The sequence below is a fragment of the Eucyclogobius newberryi genome, unplaced genomic scaffold (genome assembly GCF_026437365.1).
Source record: "Eucyclogobius newberryi isolate DKJ021-1_F unplaced genomic scaffold, fEucNew1.0.hap1 SCAF_7, whole genome shotgun sequence".
Taxonomy (NCBI): domain Eukaryota; kingdom Metazoa; phylum Chordata; class Actinopteri; order Gobiiformes; family Gobiidae; genus Eucyclogobius; species Eucyclogobius newberryi.
The window spans coordinates 450,373-473,556 of record NW_027316389.1 but is presented as its reverse complement, the minus strand read 5'-3'; positions in this window follow the sequence as shown (position 1 = coordinate 473,556).

The window sequence follows — 23,184 nt, the reverse complement described above, 5'->3', positions numbered from 1 at the left end:
CTGGTGGGACAGAAGATCCAGGACCTCTTCTCTGGAGGGACAGAAGATCCAGGACCTCTTCTTTGGTGGGAAAGAAGATCCAGAACCTCTACTCTGGTGGGACAGAAGATCCAGGACCTCTTCTCTGGAGGGACATAAGATCCAGGACCTCTTCTCTGGAGAGACATAATATCCAGGACCTCTTCACTGGAGGGACATTAGATCCAGGACCTCTTCTCTGGAGGGACAGAAGATCCAGGACCTCTTATTTGGTGGGACAGAAGATCCAGGACCTCTTCTCTGGAGGGACAGAAGATCCAGGACCTCTTCTCTGGTGGGACAGAAGATCCAGGACCTATTCTCTGGAGGGACAGAAGATCCAGGACCTCTGGTCGGACAGAAAATCCAGGACCTCTTCTCTGGTTGGACAGAAGAACCTCTTCTCTGGTGGGACAGAAGATCCAGGACCTCTTCTCTGGAGGGAAAGAAGATCCAGGACCTCTTCTCTGGAGGGATATAAGATCCAGGACCTCTTTTCTGGTGGGACAGAAGATCCAGGACCTCTTCTCTGGAGAGACAGAAGATCCAGGACCTCTTCTCAAGTGGGACAGAAGATCCAGGACCTCTTCTCTGGTGGGACAGAAGATCCAGGACCTCTTCTCTGGAGGGACAAAAGACCCAGGATCTCTTCTTTGGTGGGACAGAAATCCAGGACCTCTTCTCTGGAGGGAAAGAAGATCCAGGACCTCTTCTCTGGAGGGACATAAAATCCAGGACCTCTTCTCTGGAGGGACAGAAGATCCAGGACCTCTTCTCTGGAGGGACATAAAATCCAGGACCTCTTCTCTGGAGGGACAGAAGATCCAGGACCTCTTCTCTGGAGGGACATAAGATCCAGGACCTCTTCTCTGGAGGGACACAAGCAGAAGATCCAGGACCTCTTCTCTGGAGAGACATAAGATCCAGGACCTCTTCTCTGGAGGGACAGAAGATCCAGGACCTCTTCTCTGGTGTGAAAGAAGATCAAAGACCTCTTCTCTGGTGGGACAGAAGATCCAGGACCTCTTCTTTGGTGGGACAGAAGATCCAGGACCTCTTCTCTGGTGGGACAGAAGATCCAGGACCTCTTCTCTGGAGGGACATAAGATCCAGGACCTCTTCTTTGGTGGGACAGAAGATCCAGGACCTCTTCTCTGGTGGGACAGAAGATCCAGGACCTCTTCTCTGGAGGGACATAAGATCCAGGACCTCTTCTCTGGAGGGACATAAGATCCAGGACCTCTTCACTGGAGGGACATTAGATCCAGGACCTCTTCTCTGGAGGGACAGAAGATCCAGGACCTCTTCTTTGGTGGGACAGAAGATCCAGGACCTCTTCTCTGGTGGAACAGAAGATCCAGGACCTCTTCTCTGGAGGGACAGAAGATCCAAGACCTCTTCTCTGGTGGGACAGAAGATCCAGGACCTCTTCTCTGGAGGGACAGAAGATCCAGGACCTCTTCTCTGGTGGGACAGAAGATCCAGGACCTCTGGTCGGACAGAAAATCCAGGACCTCTTCTCTGGTTGGACAGAAGAACCTCTTCTCTGGTGGGACAGAAGATCCAGGACCTCTTCTCTGGAGGGAAAGAAGATCCAGGACCTCTTCTCTGGAGGGATATAAGATCCAGGACCTCTTTTCTGGTGGGACAGAAGATCCAGGACCTCTTCTCTGGAGAGACAGAAGATCCAGGACCTCTTCTCAAGTGGGACAGAAGATCCAGGACCTCTTCTCTGGTGGGACAGAAGATCCAGGACCTCTTCTCTGGAGGGACAAAAGACCCAGGATCTCTTCTTTGGTGGGACAGAAATCCAGGACCTCTTCTCTGGAGGGAAAGAAGATCCAGGACCTCTTCTCTGGAGGGACATAAAATCCAGGACCTCTTCTCTGGAGGGACAGAAGATCCAGGACCTCTTCTCTGGAGGGACATAAAATCCAGGACCTCTTCTCTGGAGGGACAGAAGATCCAGGACCTCTTCTCTGGAGGGACATAAGATCCAGGACCTCTTCTCTGGAGGGACACAAGCAGAAGATCCAGGACCTCTTCTCTGGAGAGACATAAGATCCAGGACCTCTTCTCTGGAGGGACAGAAGATCCAGGACCTCTTCTCTGGTGTGAAAGAAGATCAAAGACCTCTTCTCTGGTGGGACAGAAGATCCAGGACCTCTTCTTTGGTGGGACAGAAGATCCAGGACCTCTTCTCTGGTGGGACAGAAGATCCAGGACCTCTTCTCTGGAGGGACATAAGATCCAGGACCTCTTCTTTGGTGGGACAGAAGATCCAGGACCTCTTCTCTGGTGGGACAGAAGATCCAGGACCTCTTCTCTGGAGGGACATAAGATCCAGGACCTCTTCTCTGGAGGGACATAAGATCCAGGACCTCTTCACTGGAGGGACATTAGATCCAGGACCTCTTCTCTGGAGGGACAGAAGATCCAGGACCTCTTCTTTGGTGGGACAGAAGATCCAGGACCTCTTCTCTGGTGGAACAGAAGATCCAGGACCTCTTCTCTGGAGGGACAGAAGATCCAAGACCTCTTCTCTGGTGGGACAGAAGATCCAGGACCTCTTCTCTGGAGGAACAGAAGATCCAGGACCTCTTCTCTGGAGGGACAGAAGATCCAGGACCTCTTCTCTGGTGGGACAAAAAATCTAGGACCTCTTCTCTGGAGGGACAGAAGATCCAGGACCTCTTCTCTGGTGGGACAGAAGATCCAGGACCTCTTCTCTGGAGGGCCAGAAGATCCAGGACCTCTTCTTTGGTGGGACAGAAGATCCAGGACCTCTTCTCTGGAGGGACAGAAGATCCAGGACCACTTCTTTGGTGGGACAGAAGATCCAGGACCTCTTCTCTGGTGGAACAGAAGATCCAGGACCTCTTCTCTTGAGGGACAGAAGATCCAGGACCTCTTCTCTGGTGGGACAGAAGATCCAGGACCTATTCTCTGGAGGGACAGAAGATCCCGGACCTCTGGTGGGACAGAAGATCCAGGACCTCTTCTCTGGTGGGACAGAAGAACCTCTTCTCTGGTGGGACAGAAGATCCAGGACCTCTTCTCTGGAGGGGCAGAAGATCTAGGACCTCTTCTCTGGTGGGACATAAGCAGAAGATCCAGAACCTCTTCTCTGGAGGGACTCAAGATCCAGGACCTCTTCTCTGGAGGGACAGAAGATCCAGGACCTATTCTCTGGAGGAACTCAAGATCCAGGACCTCTTCTCTGGAGGGACAGAAGATCCAGGACCTCTTCTCTGGTGGGACAGAAGATCCAGGACCTTTTTTCTGGTGGGAGAGAAGATCCAGGACCTCTTCTCTGGAGGGAAAGAAGATCCAGGACCTCTTCTCTGGTGGGACAGAAGATCCAGGACCTTTTCTCTGGAGGGACATAAGAATCAGGACCTCTTCTCTGGAGGGACAGAAGATCCAGGACCTCTTCTTTGGTGGGACAGAAGATCCAGGACCTCTTCTCTGGAGGGACATAAGATCCAGGACCTCTTCTCTGGAGGGACATAAGATCCAGGACCTCTTCTCTGGTGGGACAGAAGATCCAGGACCTCTTCTCTGGAGGGACTCAAGATCCAGGACCTCTTCTCTGGTGGAACAGAAGATCCAGGACCTATTCTCTGGTGGAACAGAAGATCCAGGACCTCTTCTCTGGTGGGACAGAAGATCCAGGACCTCTTCTCTGGTGGGACAGAAGATCCAGGACCTCTTCTCTGGTGGGACAGAATATCCAGGACCTCTTCTCTGGTGGGACAGAAGATCCAGGACCTCTTCTATGGAGGGACTCAAGATCCAGGACCTCTTCTCTGGAGGGACAGAAGATCCAGGACCTCTTCTCTGGAGGGAGTCAAGATCCAGGACCTCTTCTCTGGAGGGACAGAAGATCCAGGACCTCTTCTCTGGAGGGACTCAAGATCCAGGACCTCTTCTCTGGAGGGACAGAAGATCCAGGACCTCTTCTCTGGTGGGACAGAAGATCCAGGACCTCTTCTCTGGAGGGGCAGAAGATCCAGGACCTCTTCTCTGGTGGGACATAAGATCCAGGACCTATTCTCTGGAGGGACAGAAGATCCCGGACCTCTTCTCTGGTGGGACAGAAGATCCAGGACCTCTTCTCTGGAGGGACAGAAGATCCAGGACATCTTCTCTGGTGGGACAGAAGAACCTCTTCTCTGGTGGGACAGAAGATCCAGGAACTCTTCTCTGGAGGGACTCAAGATCCAGGACCTCTTCTCTGGAGGGACAGAAGATCCAGGACCTCTTCTCTGGTGGGACAGAAGATCCAGGACCTCTTCTCTGGAGGGACAAAAGATCCAGGACCTCTTCTTTGGTGGGACAGAAGATCCAGGACCTCCTCTCTGGTGGGATAGAAGATCCAGGACATCTTCTCTGGAGGGACTCAAGATCCAGGGCCTCTTCTCTGGTGGAACAGAAGATCCAGGACCTCTTCTCTGGAGGGACAGAAGATCCAGGACCTCTTCTTTGGTGGGACAGAAGATCCAGGACCTCTTCTCTGGTGGAACAGAAGATCCAGGACCTCTTCTCTGGTGGGACAGAAGATCCAGGACCTCTTCTCTGGAGGGACTCAAGATCCAGGGCCTCTTCTCTGGTGGAACAGAAGATCCAGGACCTCTTCTCTGGAGGGACAGAAGATCCAGGACCTCTTCTTTGGTGGGACAGAAGATCCAGGACCTCTTCTCTGGTGGAACAGAAGATCCAGGACCTCTTCTTTGGTGGGACAGAAGATCCAGGACCTCTTCTCTGGTGGAACAGAATATCCAAGACCTCTTCTCTGGAGGGACAGAAGATCCAGGACCTCTTCTCTGGTGGGACAGAAGATCCAGGACCTCTTCTCTGGTGGGACAGAAGATCCAGGACCTCTTCTCTGGAGGGACTCAAGATCCAGGACCTCTTCTTTGGAGGGACAGAAGATCCTGGACCTCTTCTCTGGAGGGACAGAAGATCCAGGACGTCTTCTTTGGTGGGACAGAATATCCAGGACCTCTTCTCTGGTGGAACAGAAGATCAAGGACCTCTTCTCTGGAGGGACAGAAGATCCAGGACCTCTTCTCTGGTGGGACAGAAGATCCAGGACCTCTTCTCTGGAGGGACAAAAGATCCAGGACCTCTTCTTTGGTGGGACAGAAGATCCAGGACCTCCTCTCTGGTGGGATAGAAGATCCAGGACATCTTCTCTGGAGGGACTCAAGATCCAGGGCCTCTTCTCTGGTGGAACAGAAGATCCAGGACCTCTTCTCTGGAGGGACAGAAGATCCAGGACCTCTTCTTTGGTGGGACAGAAGATCCAGGACCTCTTCTCTGGTGGAACAGAAGATCCAGGACCTATTCTCTGGTGGAACAGAAGATCCAGGACCTCTTCTCTGGTGGAACAGAATATCCAGGACCTCTTCTCTGGAGGGACAGAAGATCCAGGACCTCTTCTTTGGTGGGACAGAAGATCCAGGACCTCTTCTCTGGTGGAACAGAATATCCAAGACCTCTTCTCTGGAAGGACAGAAGATCCAGGACCTCTTCTCTGGTGGGACAGAAGATCCAGGACCTCTTCTCTGGTGGGACAGAAGATCCAGGACCTCTTCTCTGGAGGGACTCAAGATCCAGGACCTCTTCTTTGGAGGGACAGAAGATCCTGGACCTCTTCTCTGGAGGGACTCAAGATCCAGGACCTCTTCTCTGGTGGAACAGAAGATGCAGGACCTCTTCTCTGGAGGGACAGAAGATCCAGGAGCTCTTCTTTGGTGGGACAGAAGATCCAGGACCTCTTCTCTGGTGGAACAGAAGATCAAGGACCTCTTCTCTGGAGGGACAGAAAATCCAGGACCTCTTCTCTGGTGGGACAGAAGATCCAGGACCTCTTCTCTGGAGGGACTCAAGATCCAGGACCTCTTCTCTGGAGGGACAGAAGATCCAGGACCTCTTCTCTGGAGGGACTCAAGATCCAGGACCTCTTCTCTGGAGGGAAAGAAGATCCAGGACCTCTTCTCTGGAGGGACTCAAGATCCAGGACCTCTTCTCTGGAGGGACAGAAGATCCAGGACCTCTTCTTTGGTGGGACAGAAGATCCAGGACCTCTTCTCTGGAGGGATAGAAGATCCAGGACCTCTTCTCTGGTGGAACAGAAGATCCAGGACCTCTTCTCTGGAGGGACAGAAGATCCAGGACCTCTTCTTTGGTGGGACAGAATATCCAGGACCTCTTCTCTGGTGGAACAGAAGATCCAGGACCTCTTCTCTGGTGGGACAAAAAATCTAGGACCTCTTCTCTGGAGGGACACAAGATCCAGGACCTCTTCTCTGGTGGGACAGAAGATCCAGGACCTCTTCTCTGGAGGGACAGAAGATCCAGGACCTCTTCTTTGGTGGGACAGAAGATCCAGGACCTCTTCTCTGGCGGGAGAGAAGATCCAGGACCTCTTCTCTGGTGGGACAGAAGATCCAGGACCTCTTCTCTGGTGGGACAGAAGATCCAGGACCTCTTCTCTGGAGGGACTCAAGATCCAGGACCTCTTCTCTGGAGGGACAGAAGATCCAGGACCTCTTCTCTGGAGGGACTCAAGATCCAGGACCTCTTCTCTGGAGGGACAGAAGATCCAGGACCTCTTCTCTGGAGGGACTCAAGATCCAGGACCTCTTCTCTGGAGGGACAGAAGATCCAGGACCTCTTTTCTGGTGGGACAGAAGATCCAGGACCTCCTCTCTGGTGGGATAGAAGATCCAGGACATCTTCTCTGGAGGGACTCAAGATCCAGGACCTCTTCTCTGGTGGAACAGAAGATCCAGGACCTCTTCTCTGGTGGAACAGAAGATCCAGGACCTTTTCTCTGGTGGAACAGAAGATCCAGGACCTCTTCTCTGGAGGGACAGAAGATCCAGGACCTCTTCTTTGGTGGGACAGAAGATCCTGGACCTCTTCTCTGGAGGGAGTCAAGATCCAGGACCTCTTCTCTGGTGGAACAGAAGATCCAGGACCTCTTCTCTGGAGGGACAGAAGATCCAGGACCTCTTCTTTGGTGGGACAGAAGATCCAGGACCTCTTCTCTGGTGGAACAGAAGATCAAGGACCTCTTCTCTGGAGGGACAGAAGATCCAGGACCTCTTCTCTGGTGGGACAGAAGATCCAGGACCTCTTCTCTGGAGGGACTCAAGATCCAGGACCTCTTCTCTGGAGGGACAGAAGATCCAGGACCTCTTCTCAGGAGGGACTCAAGATCCAGGACCTCTTCTCTGGAGGGACAGAAGATCCAGGACCTCTTCTCTGGAGGGACTCAAGATCCAGGACCTCTTCTCTGGTGGAACAGAAGATCCAGGACCTCTTCTCTGGTGGAACAGAAGATCCAGGACCTCTTCTCTGGTGGAACAGAAGATCCAGGACCTCTTCTCTGGAGGGACTCAAGATCCAGGACCTCTTCTCTGGAGGGACAGAAGATCCAGGACCTCTTCTCTGGTGGGACAGAAGATCCAGGACCTCCTCTCTGGTGGGACAGAAGATCCAGGACCTCTTCTTTGGTGGGACAGAAGATCCAGGACCTCTTCTCTGGTGGAACAGAAGATCCAGGACCTATTCTCTGGTGGAACAGAAGATCCAGGACCTCTTCTCTGGTGGAACAGAATATCCAGGACCTCTTCTCTGGAGGGACAGAAGATCCAGGACCTCTTCTTTGGTGGGACAGAAGATCCAGGACCTCTTCTCTGGTGGAACAGAATATCCAAGACCTCTTCTCTGGAAGGACAGAAGATCCAGGACCTCTTCTCTGGTGGGACAGAAGATCCAGGACCTCTTCTCTGGTGGGACAGAAGATCCAGGACCTCTTCTCTGGAGGGACTCAAGATCCAGGACCTCTTCTTTGGAGGGACAGAAGATCCTGGACCTCTTCTCTGGAGGGACTCAAGATCCAGGACCTCTTCTCTGGTGGAACAGAAGATGCAGGACCTCTTCTCTGGAGGGACAGAAGATCCAGGAGCTCTTCTTTGGTGGGACAGAAGATCCAGGACCTCTTCTCTGGTGGAACAGAAGATCAAGGACCTCTTCTCTGGAGGGACAGAAAATCCAGGACCTCTTCTCTGGTGGGACAGAAGATCCAGGACCTCTTCTCTGGAGGGACTCAAGATCCAGGACCTCTTCTCTGGAGGGACAGAAGATCCAGGACCTCTTCTCTGGAGGGACTCAAGATCCAGGACCTCTTCTCTGGAGGGAAAGAAGATCCAGGACCTCTTCTCTGGAGGGACTCAAGATCCAGGACCTCTTCTCTGGAGGGACAGAAGATCCAGGACCTCTTCTTTGGTGGGACAGAAGATCCAGGACCTCTTCTCTGGAGGGATAGAAGATCCAGGACCTCTTCTCTGGTGGAACAGAAGATCCAGGACCTCTTCTCTGGAGGGACAGAAGATCCAGGACCTCTTCTTTGGTGGGACAGAATATCCAGGACCTCTTCTCTGGTGGAACAGAAGATCCAGGACCTCTTCTCTGGTGGGACAAAAAATCTAGGACCTCTTCTCTGGAGGGACACAAGATCCAGGACCTCTTCTCTGGTGGGACAGAAGATCCAGGACCTCTTCTCTGGAGGGACAGAAGATCCAGGACCTCTTCTTTGGTGGGACAGAAGATCCAGGACCTCTTCTCTGGCGGGAGAGAAGATCCAGGACCTCTTCTCTGGTGGGACAGAAGATCCAGGACCTCTTCTCTGGTGGGACAGAAGATCCAGGACCTCTTCTCTGGAGGGACTCAAGATCCAGGACCTCTTCTCTGGAGGGACAGAAGATCCAGGACCTCTTCTCTGGAGGGACTCAAGATCCAGGACCTCTTCTCTGGAGGGACAGAAGATCCAGGACCTCTTCTCTGGAGGGACTCAAGATCCAGGACCTCTTCTCTGGAGGGACAGAAGATCCAGGACCTCTTTTCTGGTGGGACAGAAGATCCAGGACCTCCTCTCTGGTGGGATAGAAGATCCAGGACATCTTCTCTGGAGGGACTCAAGATCCAGGACCTCTTCTCTGGTGGAACAGAAGATCCAGGACCTCTTCTCTGGTGGAACAGAAGATCCAGGACCTTTTCTCTGGTGGAACAGAAGATCCAGGACCTCTTCTCTGGAGGGACAGAAGATCCAGGACCTCTTCTTTGGTGGGACAGAAGATCCTGGACCTCTTCTCTGGAGGGAGTCAAGATCCAGGACCTCTTCTCTGGTGGAACAGAAGATCCAGGACCTCTTCTCTGGAGGGACAGAAGATCCAGGACCTCTTCTTTGGTGGGACAGAAGATCCAGGACCTCTTCTCTGGTGGAACAGAAGATCAAGGACCTCTTCTCTGGAGGGACAGAAGATCCAGGACCTCTTCTCTGGTGGGACAGAAGATCCAGGACCTCTTCTCTGGAGGGACTCAAGATCCAGGACCTCTTCTCTGGAGGGACAGAAGATCCAGGACCTCTTCTCAGGAGGGACTCAAGATCCAGGACCTCTTCTCTGGAGGGACAGAAGATCCAGGACCTCTTCTCTGGAGGGACTCAAGATCCAGGACCTCTTCTCTGGTGGAACAGAAGATCCAGGACCTCTTCTCTGGTGGAACAGAAGATCCAGGACCTCTTCTCTGGTGGAACAGAAGATCCAGGACCTTTTCTCTGGTGGAACAGAAGATCCAGGACCTCTTCTTTGGTGGGACAGAAGATCCAGGACCTCTTCTCTGGTGGAACAGAAGATCCAGGACCTCTTCTCTGGTGGAACAGAAGATCCAGGACCTCTTCTCTGGAGGGACAGAAGATCCAGGACCTCTTCTCTGGTGGGACAGAAGATCCAGGACCTCTTCTCTGGAGGGACTCAAGATCCAGGACCTCTTCTCTGGAGGGACAGAAGATCCAGGACCTCTTCTCTGGTGGGACAGAAGATCCAGGACCTCTTCTCTGGAGGGACTCAAGATCCAGGACCTCTTCTCTGGAGGGACAGAAGATCCAGGACCTCTTCTCTGGAGGGACAGAAGATCCAGGACCTCTTCTCTGGAGGGACAGAAGATCCAGGACCTCTTCTTTGGTGGGACAGAAGATCCAGGACCTCTTCTCTGGAGGGACAGAAGATCCAGGACCTCTTCTCTGGAGGGACTCAAGATCCAGGACCTCTTCTCTGGTGGGACAGAAGATCCAGGACCTCTTCTCTGGAGGGACAGAAGATCCAGGACCTCTTCTCTGGTGGAACAAAAGATCCAGGACCTCTTCTCTGGAGGGACAGAAGATCCAGGACCTCTTCTCTGGTGGGACAGAAGATCCAGGACCTCTTCTTTGGAGGGACAGAAGATCCAGGACCTCTTCTCTGGAGGGACAGAAGATCCAGGACCTCTTCTCTGGAGGGACAGAAGATCCAGGACCTCTTCTCTGGAGGGACTCAAGATCCAGGACCTCTTCTCTGGAGGGACAGAAGATCCAGGACCTCTTCTCTGGAGGGACAGAAGATCCTGGACCTCTTCTCTGGAGGGAGTCAAGATCCAGGACCTCTTCTCTGGAGGGACAGAAGATCCAGGACCTCTTCTTTGGTGGGACAGAAGATCCAGGACCTCTTCTCTGGTGGAACAGAAGATCAAGGACCTCTTCTCTGGAGGGACAGAAGAGACAGGACCTCTTCTCTGGTGGGACAGAAGATCCAGGACCTCTTCTCTGGAGGGACTCAAGATCCAGGACCTCTTCTCTGGAGGGACAGAAGATCCAGGACCTCTTCTCTGGAGGGACTCAAGATCCAGGACCTCTTCTCTGGAGGGACAGAAGATCCAGGACCTCTTCTCTGGAGGGACTCAAGATCCAGGACCTCTTCTCTGGAGGGACAGAAGATCCAGGACCTCTTCTTTGGTGGGACACAAGATCCAGGACCTCTTCTCTGGTGGGACAGAAGATCCAGGACCTCTTCTCTGGAGGGACAGAAGATCCAGGACCTCTTCTTTGGTGGGACAGAAGATCCAGGACCTCTTCTCTGGAGGGAGAAAAGATCCAGGACCTCTTCTCTGGTGGGACAGAAGATCCAGGACCTCTTCTCTGGAGGGACAGAAGATCCAGGACCTCTTCTTTGGTGGGACAGAAGATCCAGGACCTCTTCTCTGGTGGGATAAAAGATCCAGGACCTCTTCTCTGGAGGGACTCAAGATCCAGGACCTCTTCTCTGGTGGAACAGAAGATCCAGGACCTCTTCTCTGGAGGGACAGAAGATCCAGGACCTCTTCTTTGGTGGGACAGAAGATCCAGGACCTCTTCTCTGGTGGAACAGAAGATCCAGGACCTCTTCTCTGGAGGGACAGAAGATCCAGGACCTCTTCTCTGGTGGGACAGAAGATCCAGGACCTCTTCTCTGGTGGGACAGAAGATCCAGGACCTCTTCTCTGGAGGGACTCAAGATCCAGGACCTCTTCTCTGGAGGGACAGAAGATCCAGGACCTCTTCTCTGGAGGGACTCAAGATCCAGGACCTCTTCTCTGGAGGGACAGAAGATCCAGGACCTCTTCTCTGGAGGGACTCAAGATCCAGGACCTCTTCTCTGGAGGGACAGAAGATCCAGGACCTCTTCTCTGGTGGGACAGAAGATCCAGGACCTCCTCTCTGGTGGGATAGAAGATCCAGGACATCTTCTCTGGAGGGACTCAAGATCCAGGACCTCTTCTCTGGTGGAACAGAAGATCCAGGACCTCTTCTTTGGAGGGACAGAAGATCCAGGACCTCTTCTTTGGTGGGACAGAAGATCCAGGACCTCTTCTCTGGTGGAACAGAAGATCCAGGACCTATTCTCTGGTGGAACAGAAGATCCAGGACCTCTTCTCTGGAGGGACAGAAGATCCAGGACCTCTTCTTTGGTGGGACAGAAGATCCAGGACCTCTTCTCTGGTGGAACAGAAGATCCAGGACCTCTTCTCTGGTGGAACAGAAGATCCAGGACCTTTTCTCTGGAGGGACAGAAGATCCAGGACCTCTTCTCTGGTGGGACAGAAGATCCAGGACCTCTTCTCTGGAGGGACTCAAGATCCAGGACCTCTTCTCTGGTGGAACAGAAGATCCAGGACCTCTTCTCTGGAGGGACAGAAGATCCAGGACCTCTTCTTTGGTGGGACAGAAGATCCAGGACCTCTTCTCTGGTGGAACAGAAGATCCAGGACCTCTTCTCTGGTGGAACAGAAGATCCAGGACCTCTTCTCTGGAGGGACAGAAGATCCAGGACCTCTTCTCTGGTGGGACAGAAGATCCAGGACCTCTTCTCTGGAGGGACTCAAGATCCAGGACCTCTTCTCTGGAGGGACTCAAGATCCAGGACCTCTTCTCTGGAGGGACAGAAGATCCAGGACCTCTTCTTTGGTGGGACAGAAGATCCAGGACCTCTTCTCTGGAGGGACAGAAGATCCAGGACCTCTTCTCTGGTGGAACAGAAGATCCAGGACCTCTTCTCTGGAGGGACAGAAGATCCAGGACCTCTTCTCTGGTGGGACAGAAGATCCAGGACCTCTTCTTTGGAGGGACAGAAGATCCAGGACCTCTTCTCTGGAGGGACAGAAGATCCAGGACCTCTTCTCTGGAGGGACAGAAGATCCAGGACCTCTTCTCTGGAGGGACTCAAGATCCAGGACCTCTTCTCTGGAGGGACAGAAGATCCAGGACCTCTTCTCTGGAGGGACAGAAGATCCAGGACCTCTTCTCTGGAGGGACAGAAGATCCAGGACCTCTTCTCTGGTGGGACAGAAGATCCAGGACCTCTTCTTTGGAGGGACAGAAGATCCAGGACCTCTTCTCTGGAGGGACAGAAGATCCAGGACCTCTTCTCTGGAGGGACAGAAGATCCAGGACCTCTTCTCTGGAGGGACTCAAGATCCAGGACCTCTTCTCTGGAGGGACAGAAGATCCAGGACCTCTTCTCTGGAGGGACAGAAGATCCTGGACCTCTTCTCTGGAGGGACTCAAGATCCAGGACCTCTTCTCTGGTGGAACAGAAGATCCAGGACCTCTTCTCTGGAGGGACAGAAGATCCAGGACCTCTTCTTTGGTGGGACAGAAGATCCAGGACCTCTTCTCTGGTGGAACAGAAGATCAAGGACCTCTTCTCTGGAGGGACAGAAGATCCAGGACCTCTTCTCTGGTGGGACAGAAGATCCAGGACCTCTTCTCTGGAGGGACTCAAGATCCAGGACCTCTTCTCTGGAGGGACAGAAGATCCAGGACCTCTTCTCTGGAGGGACTCAAGATCCAGGACCTCTTCTCTGGAGGGATAGAAGATCCAGGACCTCTTCTATGGTGGGACAGAAGATCCAGGACCTCTTCTCTGGAGGGACAGAAGATCCAGGACCTCTTCTTTGGTGGGACAGAATATCCAGGACCTCTTCTCTGGTGGAACAGAAGATCCAGGACCTCTTCTCTGGTGGGACAAAAAATCTAGGACCTCTTCTCTGGAGGGACACAAGATCCAGGACCTCTTCTCTGGTGGGACAGAAGATCCAGGACCTCTTCTCTGGAGGGACAGAAGATCCAGGACCTCTTCTTTGGTGGGACAGAAGATCCAGGACCTCTTCTCTGGAGGGAGAGAAGATCCAGGACCTCTTCTCTGGTGGGACAGAAGATCCAGGACCTCTTCTCTGGAGGGACAGAAGATCCAGGACCTCTTCTTTGGTGGGACAGAAGATCCAGGACCTCTTCTCTGGTGGGATAAAAGATCCAGGACCTCTTCTCTGGAGGGACTCAAGATCCAGGACCTCTTCTCTGGTGGAACAGAAGATCCAGGACCTCTTCTCTGGAGGGACAGAAGATCCAGGACCTCTTCTCTGGAGGGACAGAAGATCCAGGACATCTTCTCTGGTGGGACAGAAGATCCAGGACCTCTTCTCTGGTGGGACAGAAGATCCAGGACCTCTTCTCTGGAGGGACTCAAGATCCAGGACCTCTTATCTGGAGGGACAGAAGATCCAGGACCTCTTCTCTGGAGGGACTCAAGATCCAGGACCTCTTCTCTGGAGGGACAGAAGATCCAGGACCTCTTCTCTGGAGGGACTCAAGATCCAGGACCTCTTCTCTGGAGGGACAGAAGATCCAGGACCTCTTCTCTGGTGGGACAGAAGATCCAGGACCTCCTCTCTGGTGGGATAGAAGATCCAGGACATCTTCTCTGGAGGGACTCAAGATCCAGGACCTCTTCTCTGGTGGAACAGAAGATCCAGGACCTCTTCTTTGGAGGGACAGAAGATCCAGGACCTCTTCTTTGGTGGGACAGAAGATCCAGGACCTTTTCTCTGGTGGAACAGAAGATCCAGGACCTATTCTCTGGTGGAACAGAAGATCCAGGACCTCTTCTCTGGTGGAACAGAAGATCAAGGACCTCTTCTCTGGAGGGACAGAAGATCCAGGACCTCTTCTTTGGTGGGACAGAAGATCCAGGACCTCTTCTCTGGTGGAACAGAAGATCCAGGACCTCTTCTCTGGTGGAACAGAAGATCCAGGACCTTTTCTCTGGAGGGACAGAAGATCCAGGACCTCTTCTCTGGTGGGACAGAAGATCCAGGACCTCTTCTCTGGAGGGACTCAAGATCCAGGACCTCTTCTCTGGTGGAACAGAAGATCCAGGACCTCTTCTCTGGAGGGACAGAAGATCCAGGACCTCTTCTTTGGTGGGACAGAAGATCCAGGACCTCTTCTCTGGTGGAACAGAAGATCCAGGACCTCTTCTCTGGTGGAACAGAAGATCCAGGACCTCTTCTCTGGTGGGACAGAAGATCCAGGACCTCTTCTCTGGAGGGACTCAAGATCCAGGACCTCTTCTCTGGAGGGACAGAAGATCCAGGACCTCTTCTCTGGAGGGACTCAAGATCTAGGACCTCTTCTCTGGAGGGACAGAAGATCCAGGACCTCTTCTCTGGAGGGACTCAAGATCCAGGACCTCTTCTCTGGAGGGACAGAAGATCCAGGACCTCTTCTTTGGTGGGACAGAAGATCCAGGACCTCTTCTCTGGAGGGACAGAAGATCCAGGACCTCTTCTCTGGTGGAACAGAAGATCCAGGACCTCTTCTCTGGAGGGACAGAAGATCCAGGACCTCTTCTCTGGTGGGACAGAAGATCCAGGACCTCTTCTTTGGAGGGACAGAAGATCCAGGACCTCTTCTCTGGAGGGACAGAAGATCCAGGACCTCTTCTCTGGAGGGACAGAAGATCCAGGACCTCTTCTCTGGAGGGACTCAAGATCCAGGACCTCTTCTCTGGAGGGACAGAAGATCCAGGACCTCTTCTCTGGTGGGACAGAAGATCCAGGACCTCTTCTCTGGAGGGACAGAAGATCCAGGACCTCTTCTCTGGTGGGACAGAAGATCCAGGACCTCTTCTTTGGAGGGACAGAAGATCCAGGACCTCTTCTCTGGTGGGACAGAAGATCCAGGACCTCTTCCCTGTAGGGACTCAAGATCCAGGACCTCTTCTCTGGTGGGACAGAAGATCCAGGACCTCTTTTCTGGAGGGACAGAAGATCCAGGACCTCTTCTCTGGAGGAACTCAAGATCCAGGACCTCTTCTCTGGAGGGACAGAAGATCCAGGACCTCTTCTCTGGTGGGACAGAAGATCCAGGACCTTTTTTCTGGTGGGAGAGAAGATCCAGGACCTCTTCTCTGGAGGGAACAGAAGATCCAGGACCTTTTCTCTGGAGGGACAGAAGATCCAGGACCTCTTCTCTGGTGGGACAGAAGATCCAGGACCTCTTCTCTGGAGGGACTCAAGATCCAGGACCTCTTCTCTGGTGGAACAGAAGATCCAGGACCTCTTCTCTGGAGGGACAGAAGATCCAGGACCTCTTCTTTGGTGGGACAGAAGATCCAGGACCTCTTCTCTGGTGGAACAGAAGATCCAGGACCTCTTCTCTGGTGGAACAGAAGATCCAGGACCTCTTCTCTGGTGGGACAGAAGATCCAGGACCTCTTCTCTGGAGGGACTCAAGATCCAGGACCTCTTCTCTGGAGGGACAGAAGATCCAGGACCTCTTCTCTGGAGGGACTCAAGATCTAGGACCTCTTCTCTGGAGGGACAGAAGATCCAGGACCTCTTCTCTGGAGGGACTCAAGATCCAGGACCTCTTCTCTGGAGGGACAGAAGATCCAGGACCTCTTCTTTGGTGGGACAGAAGATCCAGGACCTCTTCTCTGGAGGGACAGAAGATCCAGGACCTCTTCTCTGGTGGAACAGAAGATCCAGGACCTCTTCTCTGGAGGGACAGAAGATCCAGGACCTCTTCTCTGGTGGGACAGAAGATCCAGGACCTCTTCTTTGGAGGGACAGAAGATCCAGGACCTCTTCTCTGGAGGGACAGAAGATCCAGGACCTCTTCTCTGGAGGGACAGAAGATCCAGGACCTCTTCTCTGGAGGGACTCAAGATCCAGGACCTCTTCTCTGGAGGGACAGAAGATCCAGGACCTCTTCTCTGGTGGGACAGAAGATCCAGGACCTCTTCTCTGGAGGGACAGAAGATCCAGGACCTCTTCTCTGGTGGGACAGAAGATCCAGGACCTCTTCTTTGGAGGGACAGAAGATCCAGGACCTCTTCTCTGGTGGGACAGAAGATCCAGGACCTCTTCCCTGTAGGGACTCAAGATCCAGGACCTCTTCTCTGGTGGGACAGAAGATCCAGGACCTCTTTTCTGGAGGGACAGAAGATCCAGGACCTCTTCTCTGGAGGAACTCAAGATCCAGGACCTCTTCTCTGGAGGGACAGAAGATCCAGGACCTCTTCTCTGGTGGGACAGAAGATCCAGGACCTTTTTTCTGGTGGGAGAGAAGATCCAGGACCTCTTCTCTGGAGGGAAAGAAGATCCAGGACCTCTTCTCTGGTGGGACAGAAGATCCAGGACCTTTTCTCTGGAGGGACATAAGAATCAGGACCTCTTCTCTGGAGGGACAGAAGATCCAGGACCTCTTCTTTGGTGGGACAGAAGATCCAGGACCTCTTCTCTGGAGGGACATAAGATCCAGGACCTCTTCTCTGGAGGGACATAAGATCCAGGACCTCTTCTCTGGTGGGACAGAAGATCCAGGACCTCTTCTCTGGAGGGACTCAAGATCCAGGACCTCTTCTCTGGTGGAACAGAAGATCCAGGACCTATTCTCTGGAGGGGCAGAAGATCCAGGACCTCTTCTCTGGTGGGACATAAGATCCAGGACCTATTCTCTGGAGGGACAGAAGATCCCGGACCTCTTCTCTGGTGGGACAGAAGATCCAGGACCTCTTCTCTGGAGGGACAGAAGATCCAGGACATCTTCTCTGGTGGGACAGAAGAACCTCTTCTCTGGTGGGACAGAAGATCCAGGAACTCTTCTCTGGAGGGACTCAAGATCCAGGACCTCTTCTCTGGAGGGACAGAAGATCCAGGACCTCTTCTCTGGTGGGACAGAAGATCCAGGACCTCTTCTCTGGAGGGACAAAAGATCCAGGACCTCTTCTTTGGTGGGACAGAAGATCCAGGACCTCCTCTCTGGTGGGATAGAAGATCCAGGACATCTTCTCTGGAGGGACTCAAGATCCAGGGCCTCTTCTCTGGTGGAACAGAAGATCCAGGACCTCTTCTCTGGAGGGACAGAAGATCCAGGACCTCTTCTTTGGTGGGACAGAAGATCCAGGACCTCTTCTCTGGTGGAACAGAAGATCCAGGACCTATTCTCTGGTGGAACAGAAGATGCAGGACCTCTTCTCTGGTGGAACAGAATATCCAGGACCTCTTCTCTGGAGGGACAGAAGATCCAGGACCTCTTCTTTGGTGGGACAGAAGATCCAGGACCTCTTCTCTGGTGGAACAGAATATCCAAGACCTCTTCTCTGGAGGGACAGAAGATCCAGGACCTCTTCTCTGGTGGGACAGAAGATCCAGGACCTCTTCTCTGGTGGGACAGAAGATCCAGGACCTCTTCTCTGGAGGGACTCAAGATCCAGGACCTCTTCTTTGGAGGGACAGAAGATCCAGGACCTCTTCTCTGGAGGGACTCAAGATCCAGGACCTCTTCTCTGGAGGGACAGAAGATCCAGGACCTCTTCTCTGGAGGGACTCAAGATCCAGGACCTCTTCTCTGGAGGGACAGAAGATCCAGGACCTCTTTTCTGGTGGGACAGAAGATCCAGGACCTCCTCTCTGGTGGGATAGAAGATCCAGGACATCTTCTCTGGAGGGACTCAAGATCCAGGACCTCTTCTCTGGTGGAACAGAAGATCCAGGACCTCTTCTTTGGAGGGACAGAAGATCCAGGACCTCTTCTTTGGTGGGACAGAAGATCCAGGACCTCTTCTCTGGTGGAACAGAAGATCCAGGACCTATTCTCTGGTGGAACAGAAGATCCAGGACCTCTTCTCTGGTGGAACAGAAGATCCAGGACCTCTTCTCTGGAGGGACAGAAGATCCAGGACCTCTTCTTTGGTGGGAAAGAAGATCCAGGACCTCTTCTCTGGTGGAACAGAAGATCCAGGACCTCTTCTCTGGTGGAACAGAAGATCCAGGACCTTTTCTCTGGAGGGACAGAAGATCCAGGACCTCTTCTCTGGTGGGACAGAAGATCCAGGACCTCTTCTCTGGAGGGACTCAAGATCCAGGACCTCTTCTCTGGTGGAACAGAAGATCCAGGACCTCTTCTCTGGTGGAACAGAAGATCCAGGACCTTTTCTCTGGTGGAACAGAAGATCCAGGACCTCTTCTCTGGAGGGACAGAAGATCCAGGACCTCTTCTTTGGTGGGACAGAAGATCCAGGACCTCTTCTCTGGTGGAACAGAAGATCCAGGACCTCTTCTCTGGTGGAACAGAGGATCCAGGACCTCTTCTCTGGAGGGACAGAAGATCCAGGACCTCTTCTCTGGTGGGACAGAAGATCCAGGACCTCTTCTCTGGAGGGACTCAAGATCCAGGACCTCTTCTCTGGAGGGACAGAAGATCCAGGACCTCTTCTCTGGAGGGACTCAAGATCTAGGACCTCTTCTCTGGAGGGACAGAAGATCCAGGACCTCTTCTCTGGAGGGACTCAAGATCCAGGACCTCTTCTCTGGTGGGACAGAAGATCCAGGACCTCTTCTCTGGAGGGACAGAAGATCCAGGACCTCTTCTCTGGTGGAACAAAAGATCCAGGACCTCTTCTCTGGAGGGACAGAAGATCCAGGACCTCTTCTCTGGTGGGACAGAAGATCCAGGACCTCTTCTTTGGAGGGACAGAAGATCCAGGACCTCTTCTCTGGAGGGACAGAAGATCCAGGACCTCTTCTCTGGAGGGACAGAAGATCCAGGACCTCTTCTCTGGAGGGACTCAAGATCCAGGACCTCTTCTCTGGAGGGACAGAAGATCCAGGACCTCTTCTCTGGAGGGACAGAAGATCCTGGACCTCTTCTCTGGAGGGAGTCAAGATCCAGGACCTCTTCTCTGGTGGAACAGAAGATCCAGGACCTCTTCTCTGGAGGGACAGAAGATCCAGGACCTCTTCTTTGGTGGGACAGAAGATCCAGGACCTCTTCTCTGGTGGAACAGAAGATCAAGGACCTCTTCTCTGGAGGGACAGAAGATCCAGGACCTCTTCTCTGGTGGGACAGAAGATCCAGGACCTCTTCTCTGGAGGGACTCAAGATCCAGGACCTCTTCTCTGGAGGGACAGAAGATCCAGGACCTCTTCTCTGGAGGGACTCAAGATCCAGGACCTCTTCTCTGGAGGGACAGAAGATCCAGGACCTCTTCTCTGGAGGGACTCAAGATCCAGGACCTCTTCTCTGGAGGGACAGAAGATCCAGGACCTCTTCTTTGGTGGGACAGAAGATCCAGGACCTCTTCTCTGGTGGAACAGAAGATCCAGGACCTTTTCTCTGGAGGGACAGAAGATCCAGGACCTCTTCTCTGGTGGGACAGAAGATCCAGGACCTCTTCTCTGGAGGGACTCAAGATCCAGAACCTCTTCTCTGGTGGAACAGAAGATCCAGGACCTCTTCTCTGGTGGAACAGAAGATCCAGGACCTTTTCTCTGGTGGAACAGAAGATCCAGGACCTCTTCTCTGGAGGGACAGAAGATCCAGGACCTCTTCTTTGGTGGGACAGAAGATCCAGGACCTCTTCTCTGGTGGAACAGAAGATCCAGGACCTCTTCTCTGGTGGAACAGAAGATCCAGGACCTCTTCTCTGGAGGGACAGAAGATCCAGGACCTCTTCTCTGGTGGGACAGAAGATCCAGGACCTCTTCTCTGGAGGGAGTCAAGATCCAGGACCTCTTCTCTGGTGGAACAGAAGATCCAGGACCTCTTCTCTGGAGGGACAGAAGATCCAGGACCTCTTCTTTGGTGGGACAGAAGATCCAGGACCTCTTCTCTGGTGGAACAGAAGATCAAGGACCTCTTCTCTGGAGGGACAGAAGATCCAGGACCTCTTCTCTGGTGGGACAGAAGATCCAGGACCTCTTCTCTGGAGGGACTCAAGATCCAGGACCTCTTCTCTGGAGGGACAGAAGATCCAGGACCTCTTCTCTGGAGGGACTCAAGATCCAGGACCTCTTCTCTGGAGGGACAGAAGATCCAGGACCTCATCTCTGGAGGGACTCAAGATCCAGGACCTCTTCTCTGGAGGGACAGAAGATCCAGGACCTCTTCTTTGGTGGGACAGAAGATCCAGGACCTCTTCTCTGGTGGAACAGAAGATCCAGGACCTTTTCTCTGGAGGGACAGAAGATCCAGGACCTCTTCTCTGGTGGGACAGAAGATCCAGGACCTCTTCTCTGGAGGGACTCAAGATCCAGGACCTCTTCTCTGGTGGAACAGAAGATCCAGGACTTCTTCTCTGGTGGAACAGAAGATCCAGGACCTTTTCTCTGGTGGAACAGAAGATCCAGGACCTCTTCTCTGGAGGGACAGAAGATCCAGGACCTCTTCTTTGGTGGGACAGAAGATCCAGGACCTCTTCTCTGGTGGAACAGAAGATCCAGGACCTCTTCTCTGGTGGAACAGAAGATCCAGGACCTCTTCTCTGGAGGGACAGAAGATCCAGGACCTCTTCTCTGGAGGGACAGAAGATCCAGGACCTCTTCTCTGGAGGGACTCAAGATCTAGGACCTCTTCTCTGGAGGGACAGAAGATCCAGGACCTCTTCTCTGGTGGGACTCAAGATCCAGGACCTCTTCTCTGGTGGGACAGAAGATCCAGGACCTCTTCTCTGGAGGGACAGAAGATCCAGGACCTCTTCTCTGGTGGAACAAAAGATCCAGGACCTCTTCTCTGGAGGGACAGAAGATCCAGGACCTCTTCTCTGGTGGGACAGAAGATCCAGGACCTCTTCTTTGGAGGGACAGAAGATCCAGGACCTCTTCTCTGGAGGGACAGAAGATCCAGGACCTCTTCTCTGGAGGGACTCAAGATCCAGGACCTCTTCTCTGGAGGGACAGAAGATCCAGGACCTCTTCTTTGGTGGGACAGAAGATCCAGGACCTCTTCTCTGGTGGAACAGAAGATCCAGGACCTATTCTCTGGTGGAACAGAAGATCCAGGACCTCTTCTCTGGTGGAACAGAAGATCCAGGACCTCTTTTCTGGTGGGACAGAAGATCCAGGACCTCCTCTCTGGTGGGATAGAAGATCCAGGACATCTTCTCTGGAGGGACTCAAGATCCAGGACCTCTTCTCTGGTGGAACAGAAGATCCAGGACCTCTTCTTTGGAGGGACAGAAGATCCAGGACCTCTTCTTTGGTGGGACAGAAGATCCAGGACCTCTTCTCTGGTGGAACAGAAGATCCAGGACCTATTCTCTGGTGGAACAGAAGATCCAGGACCTCTTCTCTGGTGGAACAGAAGATCCAGGACCTCTTCTCTGGAGGGACAGAAGATCCAGGACCTCTTCTTTGGTGGGAAAGAAGATCCAGGACCTCTTCTCTGGTGGAACAGAAGATCCAGGACCTCTTCTCTGGTGGAACAGAAGATCCAGGACCTTTTCTCTGGAGGGACAGAAGATCCAGGACCTCTTCTCTGGTGGGACAGAAGATCCAGGACCTCTTCTCTGGAGGGACTCAAGATCCAGGACCTCTTCTCTGGTGGAACAGAAGATCCAGGACCTCTTCTCTGGTGGAACAGAAGATCCAGGACCTTTTCTCTGGTGGAACAGAAGATCCAGGACCTCTTCTCTGGAGGGACAGAAGATCCAGGACCTCTTCTTTGGTGGGACAGAAGATCCAGGACCTCTTCTCTGGTGGAACAGAAGATCCAGGACCTCTTCTCTGGTGGAACAGAAGATCCAGGACCTCTTCTCTGGAGGGACAGAAGATCCAGGACCTCTTCTCTGGTGGGACAGAAGATCCAGGACCTCTTCTCTGGAGGGACTCAAGATCCAGGACCTCTTCTCTGGAGGGACAGAAGATCCAGGACCTCTTCTCTGGAGGGACTCAAGATCTAGGACCTCTTCTCTGGAGGGACAGAAGATCCAGGACCTCTTCTCTGGAGGGACTCAAGATCCAGGACCTCTTCTCTGGTGGGACAGAAGATCCAGGACCTCTTCTCTGGAGGGACAGAAGATCCAGGACCTCTTCTCTGGTGGAACAAAAGATCCAGGACCTCTTCTCTGGAGGGACAGAAGATCCAGGACCTCTTCTCTGGTGGGACAGAAGATCCAGGACCTCTTCTTTGGAGGGACAGAAGATCCAGGACCTCTTCTCTGGAGGGACAGAAGATCCAGGACCTCTTCTCTGGAGGGACAGAAGATCCAGGACCTCTTCTCTGGAGGGACTCAAGATCCAGGACCTCTTCTCTGGAGGGACAGAAGATCCAGGACCTCTTCTCTGGAGGGACAGAAGATCCTGGACCTCTTCTCTGGAGGGAGTCAAGATCCAGGACCTCTTCTCTGGTGGAACAGAAGATCCAGGACCTCTTCTCTGGAGGGACAGAAGATCCAGGACCTCTTCTTTGGTGGGACAGAAGATCCAGGACCTCTTCTCTGGTGGAACAGAAGATCAAGGACCTCTTCTCTGGAGGGACAGAAGATCCAGGACCTCTTCTCTGGTGGGACAGAAGATCCAGGACCTCTTCTCTGGAGGGACTCAAGATCCAGGACCTCTTCTCTGGAGGGACAGAAGATCCAGGACCTCTTCTCTGGAGGGACTCAAGATCCAGGACCTCTTCTCTGGAGGGACAGAAGATCCAGGACCTCTTCTCTGGAGGGACTCAAGATCCAGGAC